Here is a 17,252-nt window from a genome sequence, read left to right as displayed (position 1 = left end):
CAAAATTGTATAGATATCGTCAAAAGCTCTCTCTCCAGATAAAATCGTCGTTCCACATATTTATTTTACAAGGAGAAAAATTCAGATAAATGTGTGCTTTTAAGCAAATTAGTAAGTACAGGACATACCTGAGATAAAAATAAGCAACTTTATTACTTTTTATCTTATTTATTTTTACAAAACCTCTATTTTTTCTGACATTTTTTTTTTAAATTAAAACAATGCAAACAATAAAATGTAATAAAATAATTACATATCGAATTTATGTTAAAAACAATCATGCCTTAATACAAAATAAAAATGAGGGTATAGTATACCCTAGAGAAAGGCAACTACCAAAATATTAGAAAAAAAGTTATTGAAGGGGATGGTTGTGAGGAGTTCTCTGTGATTTTAGTCTTTTAAGTATGTAATAAATTGTTATATAAAATGAAAAATGACAAAAATGCGATAATTTATAGGTATACAGTGGTAATACAATTAAATAATTAAATCCATTTAGCTTAAATCACCAATGAGCCAAAATATGATTTTCATTGCATTTTTTTAAATTTACTTTTCAATACAGGAGGAATCTTATTAAGTTATTTGGGGCCAATGTTAGAAAATAATAAAAAGAAAGTTTACATTTAGTCTGTTGATACTTAATGTTAGCAAGATTCCTTAATTTGTAATTTATTTCAATTAATTATTCTTTTGATGAAAGGTCTTGGTTGATAGGAAAAGCTAGTGTCACGATCGGGATTCGAACCCATGAACTTCGGCTCAATACGGCGCTGCTCTAACCACTTGAGCTACCGTGACTTCGATCCATCGGACACCGTAGACACCGTACCTATCGAATTTTCGCTCTTTGAATTTGAAAAATGGCAAAAAGAGGTAAAATGCGAAAGATTGTAGGTTGAAATGGGGAGTTGGTGTCCGATGGATCGAAGTCACGGTAGCTCAAGTGGTTAGAGCAGCGGCGTATTGAGCCGAAGGTCTTGAGTTCGAATCCCGCCCGTGATACTAGCTTTTCATATCAACCAAATCCTTACATTAAAAGAATAATTAATTAATAGAAATATTTTTTAGAAAATAAAAAAATTAATAGAAATAATTAATATGGTCAATTTGACCACTAAACATAAATCGATTATTATAATAAGTAAAAGAAGTTATCACTTCACTTACAGCTCGCCCATTTTCATAAGTCGCTGAGAATCGAATCCAGATTACACGACATTTGAAAAATGGCAAAAAGAGACAAAATGTGACTAACTTGTCATCTCTACCAAGACCTTAGATAAAAAAAATAATTGACTGAAATAATTATTATCGTTAGACCACTAAACATAAATGGATTTGTAATTGGTGTTTTTGAATTTGCGTAATTGCCTCCTCTATTGAAAAATTCACGAAGCGCTGAAAAATAAAAGTAAAGTTAGGGAGGTTTCCCCTTTACGACAGTGAAACATCGTTTTCAAATTCAAATTCAAAACTTTTTTTAAGAGTTTTTATACGGTTTGTTGCATGTTTGTATAAGCCTCCACAGCACACAGTTCCATATCGAATATGAGATTGAGCTAAGGCGTAATGTACAATACTTTAATTGAAAGTGCTTTATCGCAATTGATTCTCAGAAAGTAGATCTCTCTTAAACCATTAACTTTTTTTTAACTACTTCAACATCATCAGACTATCTATAGTAACACCGACATAAGTTATTTTGTCTACCCTTTCTATATCAACCCACATAACACAATAAGGGAGGTTACAATCATTTATAAACTAATTTTAATTTTTACATTTTCTATGGGACTTTTAATTTCAATGCACATAAATTTTAACTTTGCCCTTAATGTTAGACAGTTATAGGAAACCAGTCTCTAACAACACTATTATTATGATTTATTCTTCTTCTATTTCCTCTCAATTATTACCCGAATATTCAGCAGAGATTTATTTATTGAAGAAAATGTAACCTATAATTTTAACAATTATGACATTATACTTTATCAATAAACATTTTAACTCAGATTTTCCTTATGTCAACAGATCATTTATTTTCGTGTTGTTATTTCCTCTACTTTATTTTCCTTTAGATGTTCTATTTTGTCCCAGAGACGCTTTAGACGTTTGAGAGACAGATAACAGGAGGGAGATGACAATCAAGATGAAAAATAACTGACAAAGAAAGATTGATCCGTGGCCCGGTTTTATTCATATATGCGTTCGTCTTTAAAAGCAAAAAACATTAAAAACCCAAATACCGAGAAAATAAAAATGTTTTATGTTGTCATTTATGATCATTCAGTTACAAATAACTCTTTGTTGTAATATTAAATCGAAAAGAGAAGAGAAAAGGCGAAGAACAGAGAAGCCTCGAAGCGTTTATAACGACGAAGGACATAATTCGAAACAGTTAGAAAGGAAATTCCAGAAACTTCGTGTTTGCTCCTGAAAAAGTGACGGAAACATAAAAGCGTCCATGTCTTTGTATTTAGTTAAAAAATTATCTATGGTATAATTCTTTATAAATTAAAGACGTATTTAAACCTCCAACTTTGATCATAATTGGTACTTTTTGAGAGAACGAACTACTACAGCACCTTTTACTTTAAAACCAATAACCTGTTCGGAACTTGAACTCCTTTTTAAAAGCTTGAAAGATAATAATAATTTTCATGACAACTTTTTAAATAATTTTTTTCTTAAAACGATATCTAAATTTCTAATTCCACCTTTGGTACACATTTTTAATTTAGCTTATTTACTTGGTCATCAACATCTGCTGTTAAAAAATCCTTAGTAATACCATTATGTAAATCTGGTTCAAAACTGGACGTTAATAACTATAAGCTTATCCCATTAACTTTATCCATATCCTAAATTCTAGAAAAAACCATTAAAAATAGATTATTGGACTTCTTTATTGAAAATAGAATAATTTCTCCAAAACAGTATGGTTTTCTTCCTGGCAGATCAACTGAGCAGGCTTTGTTTGATGTTACTATTTACAAGAAATTAATAAAGATAATTATTGATTATCTGGAGATCGTGAGATGCGGTCTATTGTGACGTAGGTTTTAGAAAAACATTTTCTTTATCGTGCCAACGTTTCGATCGTCATTGAGATCATCTTCAGGGATCAGTGTTTGTCTTCTGGGTAGATGTGTCATTCTTGTCTGTCGTGTTGAGAGTGCAAATAATAATCAAGTAACGGTCACTAAACACCACACACAAAGATAATTACGTTATTGGATTGTTTCTGTATATTAAAAAGGCTTTCGACTCCGTTGATCATAAATTGATGCTAAAAAGACTTTAGTGTATTGGTATCTCTAATAGTCCCCTTAAACTCCTGGAAACATATTTATGGGACAGAACTCTAGTTACTAAGTCCAAATGGCAAAAACGAGGGAAAATTAAAAAAGGTGGGGTTGAGATGGGAAGTTAAGTGTCCGATTGGATCACATTAGCTCAAGTGGTAGAGCAGCGGCGTATCTACCCGAAGATCGTGGGTTCGAATTCCGCTCTTGACACTGACTTTTTTATCTCTACTAATTAATATTCTAGGTACAAAGGTTGGAGCGGTTATATTTCTTTTTTACGCGTTGAATCGGGAGTACCACAAGGTAGAGTCTTAGGGCCAATTTTGTTTCTTTTAAATATTAATAATTTTTTGAAGATTAAATTCTCTGGAAAAATATTTAGTTATGCAGATGATACTTGTATATTTTTTCTCAGGTGAAAATGAATTTGTGCAATGTTTTTTTTAATCTTGAATTGATTAAATTTTGAATTAAAATTTAAAATTTTATAGCATTGTATAAATTCATATTTTTTCACATCATGTACATGTATTTGTAAAATTTAAACAATGTTTATAAATCCCTGTCCCTGAAGATGATCTCAATAAAGATCGAAACGTTGGCACGATAAAGAAAATGTGTTTTTCTAAAACCTCCGTCGCACCGATCTCCGAATAATCATTAAAACGATTAATTTTTGATTAAACTCAAACTTTGTACTTTTAAACACAAAAAATGTAATGTATTACACTTTTCATTGAAAAAGAAAATAAATGCTAATAATTTCAATTTTGCTTTTCATACTTGTGATGATAATGATGTGTCCTTGCTTGCCTATCCCTTTTGCTTACAGTGATAGATATCTTCGTGTGACATTGGACTCGAATTTGAGATTTAATTTACACATTGATTCTTCGGTTTCCCATCTGAGAAAACTCTTTTATAAATTTAGAATTTTACGCAACTTTATGAAAATTGAACCCTTAAGGGATACATATATTTCTCTTGCAAAATACGTAATAGCCTATGGTATTGTTTCCTTGGGAGGTATAAATGCTACACCAAGACTCTGAATGTAACTATAAACTCACTTCTTAAAATTATTTTAAGACGAAATAGTTAAACAGTGAATTTAAAGTAATGGATCTATACGAAATCTTTTTTAAATGTTTGTATACATATANTGTATATATATATATATATATAATCTTGTAACTAGTTACATCAGTAAATATAATACAAGACACAATTAATTAGCTAACTCACATTTTTACAATGTATAACCTACGTAATATTATCATTATTCAAAATTTCAAAAACTACAAAGAAGGCAAAAAGTTTATAATTTCAGAAATTTTAAATTGTAGTTATTTTGAAGCCAAGATTTAATTTGCTTTTTTTCATGCTACAAGTTTATTCTGTATTATGTTCGTTTGTTTTTCATTTTTTAAAGATATATTCTGTTTATTTCTCTGATGATTTCCAAAAACTCCTGCTGTCTAGTACAAGTTTTGCTTCTGACAGCAGGCAGTGATGTACCAAAATGTTGTTGTTTTTTTTTCAATTAATTAATTTTTATGTAAAGTATTGATTGACATAAAAAAGTCAGTGTCTCGAGCGGCATTCGAACCCACGACCTTCGGCTAAATACGCCGCTGCTCTACCACTTGAGCTAACGTGACATCAAGTCAAGGAAATCACGATAGCTCAAGTGGTAGAGCAGCGGCGTATTTAGCCGAAGGTCGTGGGTTCGAATCCCGTTCGTGACACTGACTTTTTTATCTCAACCGATACCTTACATAAAGATTAATTAATTGAAAGATGTTACTTGGTAATTCGGACCACGAAATCTAAAGGATTATTTTGTTTATAAATTTATATGTAATGTACATTTTTGCAAATAAAGATTTATTATTATTATTTAAGTCTGGGCCTGAGTGTTCATCCGAGGGAGGGAGGTCGGGCCTGTATCGTGGATTTATGAGAAGGTCGAATTCGAAATAAATGGCCTTAGGAGCATATTATTCTAGAACATATTCACGGTTTAACCAAGTTGGTTTTTTCCGAATGGTCTAAACCCACTCAAGTAGAGAAAGAATCGATAATTTATCGCCAGAGTATCAGTGACCAACTCGAAGTGTATTGCTCCATCGAAATACTGCAAAGGTTTCGCTTCGCCGTTGAGAGGATGCTAAACTAAAAATTAAATGCTAGACGATTTCATAACCAGAATTTTTATTAACAATATTCTGATTTAAAACGAATCTCATCTAACTTTAACTAGAAGTCTTCTCAAAATTACAAACAGTCAGATGTACATGGCATCTTCACCCTCAATTTTCCACCTTTCAGGTAAAGAAGGCTTCAAAAGCTTTTTTTCTACTGATTATTCTTCTCTCAACCCACCTTAATACCAAAGAACGTTTCCTGATTGCTTTAAGTAAAAATTTAATTAAAGACGCACCTTTTTTACAGCCTGGTAAGATTTATTGCCACCGATCGTTAAATGGTCAAGCTAGTCTAATAAAACGAAGTTATCATGAGCTTTCTTGTGAAACAGTAAAGTAATTGTTCGCAAGTTTGGCTCACTGACGGTAAAAAAAGTTATTAAAAATATAATAAAAGATAACATCGTTTGGCTCTTACTGAAACATGAGCTAGAAAAAGAAATAATGGGGTCTCACACAATAGATGTAGGCTTTGGCGCCTAATAAAAAAACACGTAAGCGGCCGATACGACATTCATTTTTTTGACAATATAAAGAAAATAACACTTGGATAATTGATATTATATGAGTAATTATATGGAAATATATGTCGATATAAAATAGTTGTTCACTTTGAGTGTATGGTGAGTAAAATCGATTATTCCTTCGCCCCCACTTGCGAAAATGTTATGTAAATATCGCTGTATATGTAGTTTATTACCCGCATGACCTACGTATCGACAGAATTTTAACTTCGGAGAACAGGCCGATAAGACCGCTATGTATATATTATGCTGAGAAAATAAATAAAATAAACAAAACCAACAATCTAGAGACGGGTTAGACATAATTTATAATTTTTTTCCATTTATATAAATTTCTTTAACAGACAGAAATAAAGGCGTAAACAGTAGGAAACAAAATAGATAAATATTTATAATTCAACAGTCAAAGTTAGAGTAAAGTGTTGCAAAGAGAAGTGAAGAAAAATATACAGTCATTAAGGCAGATCTTCAAATAGTCAAATAGAAACATTAAGTAAAGTTATAAAACCACATCATCGAACAAAAACTAAAGCTGTGTGCGCCGAAGCGAGTCCGAGAGCAGCGGTATAATTTTACAATATATAATAAATTTTAAGTAAAGTACTCCTGTCGTAAAGGACTTAGCGTCCAACTAGCTATTTTAAGGTCGTGTACTTAGAATAATAATTTTCATATTAAAAATAAAGATAAAATTAAAGAGAGTAAACAAGCTCGTAGTAAATTTTCAGTAGATAGTAAAATATTTATCAGATGAATAAATACAAATCTATTCTTTCTTCTGAATTAATTCTATTTTTTTAAAGTATCGTACTTACACGATATATTTGTATGATTCATATTGTTTAATGTGTTCATGTCACATATAAATTTACCAGTTTGATATTGATTTTTGTAATTTTTTTATAATGCGTGCAGATTCTCTAGATTATTAGTTCATTATAAAAAACTAATAATTTTTGAAGATGTATATTTTATTTCTTTTTCATCCATATTTTCATAATTACTATACAACTGTCATATCGTAATTTCATCTTGTCGTTGAACATGTAATTCTATGAGCGAGAAAATTAATTTATTATGGGGAAAAATGTCCCTTTAAATGCATTTTCTATAAATCATCTGGGGGTCCCTCATTTAAAATCCTAATCAGACAGGTACTAATTTATCAGATTAATATTAATTGTTGTTTCCGGCACGGCTTGATTAAGTATTACATAAAATTCCATTCTTCGCTTTCAATTTCAAAATCAAACGTTAAAAATCCAAGAGGTAGGGCAATTTGAAAGAAAACACGATATCAGGACTATTATACTATGAGTTTTATGAATCATTCATATTTTTTAATTAAAGTTAACAATTTAGCAGGTTGACGAAGGACTTTTTTTCAAATCAGCCTTAGTTGTAGTAGTATGTATTATTTATGAGCGGACAAACATCAAATGGTCTGACCGGCCCTCTGCGCTTTAAACGGAAAATTCTTCGTCGTCCCCCCATCCGGACATCTTTGTCACTAACTCTCTAACATTTTCTCTTGGCTAGATAACCTCTGGCAGGTACCTCAGGTTGTCAAATTGCTATTAAGACAACAAGAAACAGAAAAAACAAAAAATGCAGAAAGATAAGACACTTCTCACCTCCCCTCGAAACACTAATAGCGACAGGACCCCCTGCCTCCGGCTAAAACACCCGGTAGAACCCCCGCAATACCCTGGTGAAAAAACAGCAGACAACGCCCCTGAAAAAACAAGCCTCGTCATACCAAGTTAGCCATAAGCTCACGTCACGTGGTACTCCATATTCCAACGACGCCGATATCATCTCACCTCCTAAAATAAGCCAGGACTGGTTAGATCCACTACCTCAGAATAGTCAATTACCTCGAGGGCGAGTTTAACCCATTCAAGTTAATAAATAACTTTCACTCTCTAGACACCACACTCACCTCAGAGTACTCGATATTCCATCGGGTTCGGGATAATCCACCTCATTCAGTCTAATAATCAATCACACGAACACAAAACATGCAACCATATGAAGTAATTAATATTAATATAATTAATTAGCATAGTATTTAATGTATTAGCGTTGTTCTTAAACTTTTAATACAAATTAACAAAATTAAAATATCAACCTTATATATTTTCATTTCAACCCATACCTTACATGAAAAAATAATTAATTGAAAGAAGTAATATCGTCAATTGGACCGCTAAACATAAATGGCTTATAAATATAATTTAAAAAAAAGTAAAACTCAATTACACTTTTAAAAATGTGCTTTTTTGAAAAGAACTTTTTAATATATTACATAATTTAATTAATTTATCACATCTCAAGTTTTTTCCTACTACTTTCAACCTAGCATGGTTTGTTCTTCCAATTGAAACAACTAAAAGTACAACAAGGGCCCAATTGTTGTTCGTATGCAACAACTTTTTCATAAACTTTCCTAGTCGAAGAAAATTGTTTTTCCAACTTTTACAACGTAAAAAAAAATATTTAGTTTCTGTCATGTATCTTATATATTTTTACGATCAGAATTTGCAATTAAACTAGAACGAGATGAGAGGAATATTTTCAAACATACAAATCACCTCCCGGCCTAGTTTACGCATGTATGTATATAATCTTATGTATAAATCTAAATAAATTAAGGTTTTTAGTTGAGATAAAAAAGTCACTGTCACGAGCGGGATTCGAACCCACGACCTTCGGCTAGATACGCCGCTACTCTACCACTCGAACTATCGTGACTTCGATCCACTCGGACACTAACATGGGAAGTTCAACCCCACCTTTTTGAATTATTGAGACAAATAATTGAGAGATATTAATTGGTCAAGCGGACTACGAAAACTAGCGAACTTATGTATAAAATGTGATATGTTATGTATACAATCGTTTTATGCATTAATCAAGTCCAGCTTGAAAGTATAGATTAAAAAATGCGGCGTCGGATGATTAAAGTCTAACCCAACGATGTTCCAGAAATGGCTTTGTTTTAGAAATTGCAGTATAAAGTTAAATACAATTTCATAAGTATTACACGTATATTTATTCACATTTTGGCACAAAAAATGCTTTTTTTATACAAAGAATTGAATCATTTTGTTACTAACATTAAAAATTGTTCATTCTAATCTTTGGATTAATTGAAAATTATTTATATTATATTTACCGTTTATATTTTTCTGTAGAATCCTGTTTTTTATTTTCATTGCCTTACGTTATTTTACTATTATAGGTAATCACTAGAAACTCGCTTGAAAGTACATTTGGTCCAATGCTTTTCAGTTTTAAACAACCAACTTTACAAATCGCAACCACGATTTATAATTAAAATAAACAGAGAAAGGTTAATTTGATCAAAGGTCAAACATTTGATTAAAACAGAACATTTTAAAGAAAATAAATGAATGTTTGGTATCCAGTGTAGCAAAAAAAAATGAAACATTCAGATTGGCTGAAAACGACACATTTCCTTGGTTTAAGCTCCCTGTTTATTCCCAGTCACTACAATATAATCAATTTATGTACAGGGTGTTCTTTTTAGATGGCCCGGCTGAATTTCTCTTAAACTAATGACACTATAAAAAAATATTGTTTAATATTTTTAGACTGATTTCAAATTTGAACTTTTTTTGGATAAAAATTATACAGGGTACCAGGCTCAATTCAACTTCAAAATTTCAAATACGACGCTATACATCCTGACATAACATTTTGAAGGACATTTACTCTGAAAACTTTGGTCTAATCGGATTTTAAATTGATCAAAAAATGGCAAACTTATGGCACAAAGTTTGGAAAAAACGCATGTCGTTTGTTTCGTGGTTAATTCCAATAATTTGCTTCTTCACTAAACTAAACATTAATTACCTTTATTGATTTCATTCTGTCATTGTTTGTCAAACGCGCATTATGAAAACAAATCAAAATTCCTGGAAGTAAATAAATTTTATATTAGTACATATTCGTTATATTCAGTATTCCATTTAGGATGAACCGAACTGCACATTTTTCCGATCAAAAGCGGGTTGATATGTACGACTGCTTTATTGATAGTGGTGGTACTGCGCGTCGTGCTGTCGAGTTGTACTCCAAGAAATTTCCTCATCGCCTCAAAACGTTTATTCGTGTTGCTGCAGTTTGAGGAGATACGGATCAGTTGATGTTCCATCATCAAGAAACCGGCAGCATAAATTCGACGAGGAGCTGAATATTTTACTGTATGATCGCTAAAATCCGAATTCTTCTCTCCGAAATGTTGGAAGGGTTTTAGGTTTTTCAAAAAATAAAATTAAAGATGTACTCCGGACTTAGAATTTCAAGCCGTATCGCTCTCATCTGTCCTGGGGAACTCTGATTATAACAGGCGTCTAACGTTCCTTGTACAAATTTAGAGGCTGAAGAAAACGTTCTTCCATACATCCTATGGGCTGATGAATCCAAGTTCACCTACGGCATACTAAACCATTGGAATTTTCGAACTTGGTAGAGGAAAATCCGATAATTTCCTACAATTATAGTCGTCAGGTGGTTCACAGTATCAACGTTTGGTGTGGACTTCTCCGAAATAAATTAGTTGGTTATTTCTACGAAAATAATTTAAATGGTGTTCAGTTCCTCAATTTTTTGAGGGAGGTTTTACCAACACTATTAGATGATGGTCGTCCGCAAGACAAAGAATGATTCTCCAGCTTGATGGATGCCCCCCATATAATTTTTTGCAGTTGAGACGTTATTTGAATCGTCACTTCCGGGATAGGCGGATAGGAAATCATGGCCCGATCTGTTGGCCTCCTCAGTCACCCGATTTAACTCTACTGGACGATTCTATGTGGGGCCATTTAAAAAACAGTGTCTACGTCAATCCATCTCCCCTGACTGTATCGCTCTGAGCACAAGTGAAGAGTGGTTAAAAGGAGCCAATTTTCGGATCTTTACAAATATTCAGCTCCTCGTTGGTTGACGGTTTATTTTTGCCATAACTTTGCCATTTTTTGTAATTTTGTGCCATTTAAAATCTAAAATTTAAAAAATGTATAGGATCGTATTTGAAATTTTCAAGTCGAACTGGGCCTGATGTACCCTGTCTAATTTTTCTCCAAAATTGAAACTAGGCTAAAAAATATTAAGAAAGTTTTTTTTTTGATAGCGTTATTGGTTCAAGAGAAATTAAACCGGGCCATCTACAAAAGGATATACAACCAAGTATATATATATATACACATTCAATGTCAAAAACCGGACACTCCTATTTTGTTGTTTATTTCAACCTATATATGCATTTTTAGTTTATATTAATTACAACGTACTTATTTCAATGTAAACCAAATTAAACAGGGTCAGAAATTACGCTGACGGTTTCTTTTTGCCATAACTTTGCCATTTTTTGACCAATTTAAAATCCGATTGCATCATTGTTTTCAGCGTTAAAATGCATAAAAATGAAGTGTCGGTTGTTTAGTATCGTATTTGAAATTTTGAAGTCGAACTGGGCCTGACGTACCCTGTCTAATAATATTTCTCCAAAATTGAAACTAGACTAAAAAAACATTAAAAAGAGTATTCTTTGTTGTTGTTTTTTTTATAGCGTTTGGTTCAAGAAAAATCCAACCGGGCCATCTACAAAAGTACAAACTCAACGTCAAAAACCGTATACTCCTAATTTGTTGTTTATTTGAAACTATGTATATGTATTTTTAGTTTGTATTAATTAAAGCGTACTTATTTCAATCTAAACCAAATTAAACAAGGTCAGAAATTCGTGTTTATTTAAAATTATTTAAGTTTGATGGTTTGAAAGAAACTTCACAAAAACACCGCTTTAGTGATAGAATACAATTAACAATTTATAATCAGGTTTTGCTCTTAATAACGATTTTCGTATGCTGAGAAATACAAGTACACTGTGATGATGGAACATTTTGTTTTTTCGTCAATTTGTCCTAATAATCGTTATGTATCTATCTATTTATTTATCTATATAATTATGTATTTATCTACCTATCGATGTATATGTTTTTCTGTCTCTGTCTATTTATCTATTTATAGGTATATTTATCTATATCCCTCAAACTATTTGTACATATTCTTACACATCTATTTAATATCTATGTAATACCTATATGAGTGTCTGTATTTATTTTTCTATCTTTGTAACTATATTCACATAATTATTTGAAGATTGTGAGATGCGGTCTGGTGTGAAGTGGGTTTTAGAAAAACATTTTCTTTATCGTGCCAACGTTTCGATCTTTATTGAGATCATCTTCAGGGCTCAAAGTGTTTGTTTTCTGCGTAATTGTGTCAGGTTGAAAGCGCCAGTGATATATTGCCAATTATCTGTATGTACGTTTGTTCGTCCGTCCATCTGCCTTTATTTCTGTATATTTATATATTTCTCAGTTTACACGCGTACGTTGATTCTAGAGATTGTACCACAATATTCTAGATAGACCGATAGACTTTTGAAAAAGATGGTCCTAGTCAAAAACTTTTTTTAACAGCTTGATTCCTTTACAAATGATGAATTGGCGTACTCACCCCACGTCAATTATTTTTATTTATCAATAGATACTATACATATCTGAAATATATCGGTCCATATCTCTTAATCTCCTTTTATTGTAATAATAATATTAAAATATTTTTATACTAGGAGGTTTAATGAAACCACGTCACCTAACAACGGAGCATTTCAGTAGTTTACATTGTAGATCCACGTGCTTTTGATCGTAAGTTTTAATGAGTTTTACTGGCAAATACAAACCAATAAACAATGAAAAATGCATCTGCTGTTATCTATATTTACCAGTTATTGTATCTCTGATAACACGTAAAATCCATGTGTGTTGTTAGTTGCTTGATGCTCTTGGAACCAATTTGTTTCTATGAATGATATAAAAATTGATCTAATTTAGGGATTTTATTATACAATAATTTTTATATTAGATATTTTATTCAAGTAATTTCTTTTTTTAATCGATCATTTTGGTTTTTAAAATTGATTGAAGTTTGAAAAACATTTCTCATGTCTATCCAACATTAAGAGATGAAAAAACGTTGAAATTCGATTCAAAATATTTCGTCAAACTTTATAAGAAATTGTTAAAAACTACGATTTAAAAAATAGGCAAATATCCGTTATGAGTGCGTACCTCGTGAAATATCCTAGGCTTTTTGGGCCGCGGTGCAGTCACTGATAAACCCAAGGAAGATCGCGTCGAATCCCAAGTATGTCCGATGCGGAGGAGGACTCAGATCGAACGCCGGCTAAGCACTGACTCGGTGTAGGAAAAGAGCCGCAGCCATCCGGCAACGCGCATGAGCCCCAGGGCCTCGGCTAAGCCGGCTGCTTCCAACTCCGAACGAGCGAGCTTTTTTAGAAAATATAAGTTGAAAGGTGTCTAAAGCCGAAGGGGCTGGTTAAAGGATAAAGTACACATTCGGAAGGAAACGTGTTTTCCGATTTTACCAAATACAATTTTATTACGCGCGTGGAAGTATAAAAGTAGGAGAGTCGGAGGGCGCATTTTCGTTTTGATCGTCATTATCGGTTGAAAAGTTTAGTGAACTTTGAATTTGAATATTTAAAAGTTCTAAGTATGAGAAATTATCGGATTTTCTAGTTGATCTACAACACACCGCTATTTATTTACGCTCCTAAATGAATTGTTTTTTCTTCAATTAATGATTTTTTTCTCAATCCAGTAATATATCTTTATATCAACGTATAATCCATATAAATTATAATATAATCACTACATAGGCGACAAAATTGTCAAACTTTTATCCCCATGCTGATCAATACTTAAAAATTATCACATCTAAAAACCGATTTTCACCATATTCTGATAATACTTGTTTGAAGATAAACTTTTTTTTTTAATCCTAATTTATCACTACTGTTTGGGATCAGGCATGTGGTCCAAAATGAAGAAGTTCTATCTTTTTTGCCAACCTTTCGGCTTTTTATTACATGCCTCAGGGCTCGTTACGTAATTAAAAACATAAATAATAATAAAAATAAAAGCGGCACGTTTAGATGCACAGGTCATTTTTTGTTCTTATGTTTTTACTTTATACCTCTTTAAACCTCCTTTACGAAATTCCATCGTCATGGTTATAATTTACTATAAATAATATTTATTAAATAGATTATTTATTTATTGTTTTATATTTGTTAAATTATTCATTTGTTAAACTGTACAAACTTAATATTGTATAATGTAAGAACATAAAAACAAAAAATGAAAGTATGTGAACGTGCCGCTTTTATTTTATTTTTATTTTTGTTATTTAATTAAGGATTATTAGGCATTAGATGCGGTCTGGTGTGACGTAGGTTTTAGAAAACCATTTTCTTTATCGTGCCAACGTTTCGATCTTTATTGAGATCATCTTCAGGGATCAAAGTGTTTGTTTTCCGTGTAGATGTGTCAATCTTGTCTGTCGTGTTGAGAATGCCTACTAAACATCACACAATTTTTAATTAAATATCAAGCTCTGAGGAAGGCTTAACAAAAAACCGAAAACTTGGCAAAAAAAAGTAAGACTACTTCATTTTTGACGCCCCTTATCACAATAATAAATTGTTAATGATCGCTGATCGTCAATGTTTTGTGTGATATATTCCATTGAGTTTGTTTGTACTCCTTTGGAAGTAAAACAGTCGATAGCACATTTTCTTTTTGACCTAATTTTTGGTTGAGAAGTTAGAGAGCGATGTTTCACTTGCGAATAGCTACAGCTATTGTATGAAAACACTTTACAATAAAAAACATTTTTATTATTTACCAGTAATTTGTGTACTATTCAAAACTCTTCACAATCACCAGCTTTAGAGATAATGAATTAAAATTTGTCTGATGAGGTTGTTTCATTACAGTAAATGAAACAATTATTTTGTAGCCTGTACATTTATAAATGCATAACCAAATATGTTAGATAGGTCACCTAACAGGTTTTTGTCACCTTTCGCAATATCGATAATATGGCACGTACTGCACCCGGGTAACATAGGTTAAGAGAAAGCAGACCATGCCGCGCATTGAGTATAACGGATTAAGTGGTGAGGAGGTCTCGTTTTGGGCGTTCTCGGTATGGAAAAGTGTTGATAACTTGGGCAGCAGTGTTAAGATGGTTGGCAAGATTGGTGTTAACTTTTGGAATGGGATCGGTGAGCTAGATGACACCCGCAGTATATCCGTGTGGACCTGTATGTCCACCGAATATGAGGGATTAAGGGGCGAAAAGGTTCAAGGACGTAGTCATTCAAAGTGAAGTGGATACGTGATGGAAAGTACACATACGGCTTGAGCAGTAAGGTTAGGACAATTGGAGACATTGTTATGACTCTTTAAGAAGCAGGAAAAGATCAGGTATCGAGGTCGTTGAGGATAGTAGGGCTTGTGACATACCATATTCAAGAGGTTTTGACAATTACTTAAACCGGCAGTAGGGTGAAGATGAGTCGAAAGATTGGTGAACAATTTTTAGAAGCAAAATCGGACCACTGAATTTTTACAAATTGGACTTTTCTTTGCAAGGAACGCGCCGCATAATATATCTATATGAACCTGTATAACCAACGCTGGCACGGGATATGAAGGATTAAAGGCGAAGAAGTTCGAGGATATCGTTGTTTAAGATGACGTGGATACTTCTCGGGATATAAAGAACGGTGATATGACATTTTAAGAAGCAGGAACAGATCAGGTATCGACGTCATAGTAGTTAGACTTGTGGTGGGGGCCGCGGTAGCCGAGTAACCGAGTTGTTAAGGCGTCAGACTCTCGGCTAGTAGATCCCGCGGTCGTGGGTTCGATCCCCACCGTTGCCTCTGGACTTTTCTGACGCGTAAGGGGACCGGTGGCCGCAATTGAAAGAAATTGACACGGCACTCATCAATGGAAGGGGCGGGATCGGATCTCAGCGACCCTGAATTTGGCCCCAACCCCCTTCAAAAATGAGTTTCTTCAATGGAAGAACACCAGTACATTGGGAGCTCAAGTTCACATTTATGTTGCGAACACTCCCCCAAAATATGGAGCCAGGTATAAAGTACAATAAGCTGTACAGCTCAGCTGCAGTGCTCAGGAGGGAACTCCTCCGGTCCCTGGTATCCAAAAAAAATCAGATTTTTCAGATCGATTGGAAGGATTAAATGACCAAGATATTGATGCTACACAGCTTCACTCCATATGTTCAAAATGGTCGCAGTAATGTGCAGTATAAAGCTAGTAAACAGATTTCGGCCCTAAAGGTTATTTCAGATGACCAAGTTAAGTTGTCCTTTCTTAAGCTTTTATGGGTATTTAACGTCAGTCTATTGTCTAGGTATAGCTCTAAGTATCTGACTTGAATGGATGTCAAGAAGTAAACTGGGTACATTTTCCTCATTTATACTTGTCCTCTTCTACTTTTGACATCAGTTTTAATGTTTAAATAAATATGAGTTGTTGTTTCATGTTGTTTGTTTTGGATTTGGGTTAGACGACAGAATTGCGGTGACATCGTATAGGTAAGGATGGTGTGTCGATGTATGAAACCATAAATAAAAATAACGTGTAGAGATTAGTGACTTAGTTGATAATTATTCAGATATCGTGAGATGCGGTCAGGTGTGATGTAGGTTTCAGAAAAACATTTTCTTTATCGTGCCAATGTTTCGATCTTTATTGAGATCATCTTCAGGGCTCAAAGTGTTTGTCTTCTGTGTAGTTGTGCCATCCTTGCGTGTCGTGTAGGCACTCTCAAAACGACACGCAAGGATGGTACAACTACACAGAAGACTAACACTTTGAGCCCTGAAGATGATCTCAATAAAGATCGAAACGTTGGCACGACAAAGAAAATGTTTTTCTGAAACCTACATCACACCAGACCGCATCTCACGATATCTGAATAATAAATAATAAAAATAACTTTAACCATAAATCAAACAGCTCGTAACAAAAATGAAGAGAATTTTTTGAGATGATAGTAAGATATTTGTTACTAAAAAGTGAGAGAAATATAGAGAACTAAAAACACGAAAATGATCAAAATAAAGCTGACATCGCCCTATACCAAGACTTTAATATTCCCTTTGTTCCAGAAGTAGCGAAAAGTTATTACAAAAAATGCCATCAATCCCTTTCCTCACATTCCAATGGTCCTTTCAGTAGTTTCGCTACCATCCCACATAATCATCCCCGTCG

The 17,252-nt window shown here is 33.0% G+C and overlaps 1 protein-coding gene across 2 annotated transcripts in view; it reads right to left on the bottom strand.

Annotated features, from left to right (window-relative positions):
* The window catches only part of LOC106663729 (slit homolog 3 protein), a 640,390-nt gene extending 627,078 nt beyond the window's left edge, over positions 1–13,312 (bottom strand). For both annotated transcript variants that reach the window (XM_014388804.2, XM_024227504.1), the window contains exon 1: positions 13,209–13,312. The gene's annotated coding sequence lies outside the window, so the exon portion shown is untranslated. The remainder of the gene's footprint in view (positions 1–13,208) is intronic.
* Positions 13,313–17,252: the final 3,940 nt, after the last annotated feature.

This window comes from Cimex lectularius, unplaced genomic scaffold, assembly GCF_000648675.2.
Source record: "Cimex lectularius strain Harlan isolate CLEC.00 unplaced genomic scaffold, Clec_2.1 scaffold116, whole genome shotgun sequence".
Taxonomy (NCBI): domain Eukaryota; kingdom Metazoa; phylum Arthropoda; class Insecta; order Hemiptera; family Cimicidae; genus Cimex; species Cimex lectularius.
Note: the sequence above shows the minus strand (reverse complement) of the source record. Positions and strands in the feature narration are given on the sequence as shown.